Below are 865 nucleotides of genomic sequence, written 5' to 3'. Positions count from 1 at the left end.
AAGGAAATTGGCTTCTCAGATTCCTAGACTAAGTCACCATGAACCAGCAAGCTGGGATGGAGGGGGGGGGGGGGGGGAAACAGAAATTTCTTCCCCCCTCCTCCGCCAGGGCTTCTCTTTGCACCGCTGTTTAAGGCTATTGCACCTCTGGGCGGTACCCTCGTCCAGCTCCGCTCTGCCCCTAGTGGCCACCGGCAGCGTTGCACTCGCTTGACTACGCTGGCCGCAAAGCGTTTTCGCGTCCCGGTCTCTGTGGCGCAATCGGTTAGCGCGTTCGGCTGTTAACCGAAAGGTTGGTGGTTCGAGCCCACCCAGGGACGGGTGACCAGTTGCTTATTTTAGTCTCGCCCCTTTGGGGATGATTTTATTTGCCTGGCACTGAAAGGTCGGGGCAGTTTGCATCACCGCATCCGCCTTGCAACCAGGCAGCACTGCCAAGCAGAAAGTGCAGGGGTGGCCTAGAATTAGAGTCCCTTGTAGGGGGCAGACGGTCACAGCCATCCAGGTAGGGATTTTCAAGCTAACTCCTGTTGAAACCAATGGGAGGTAAGGGACCTGAGCCCCAAAAGCTATAAGGAGGAAGAAGAATGAAAGTGCAGTTCTCAGAGAGGGGTGAGAAAGGGCTCTGTGGAGTGTTTCCCTGGCTTTGGGGGATTACAGATAGTTTTCTTTTAGCTGCCACCATCCCCCCAGGAAAGGAGGGGAGCTGGGGAGTTCCAGCTGACTGTTCAGTATTAATACCACTTCAAGTGCCTAAGGATATCAATGCACCACGTGAGTGCCACCTCTTTCCCAGAGAAGGGAAGAAAAATCCATGGCAGAGATTAGCCTGGCTGTTCACTGCATTCAACAGCCCTGAAATGTA

The 865-nt window shown here is 54.2% G+C and overlaps 1 non-coding gene across 1 annotated transcript; it reads left to right on the top strand.

Moving 5' to 3' along the window:
* The first annotated feature begins 246 nt into the window (after positions 1-246).
* On the top strand, positions 247-320 carry TRNAN-GUU (transfer RNA asparagine (anticodon GUU)). The gene has a single exon. It is a non-coding gene; the product is annotated as a tRNA-Asn (tRNA).
* Positions 321-865: the final 545 nt, after the last annotated feature.

This window comes from Pelodiscus sinensis, chromosome 29, assembly GCF_049634645.1.
Source record: "Pelodiscus sinensis isolate JC-2024 chromosome 29, ASM4963464v1, whole genome shotgun sequence".
Lineage (NCBI taxonomy): Eukaryota > Metazoa > Chordata > Testudines > Trionychidae > Pelodiscus > Pelodiscus sinensis.
The sequence above is the reverse complement of the archived record's forward strand: the minus strand, read 5'-3'. Positions and strand labels throughout refer to the sequence as shown.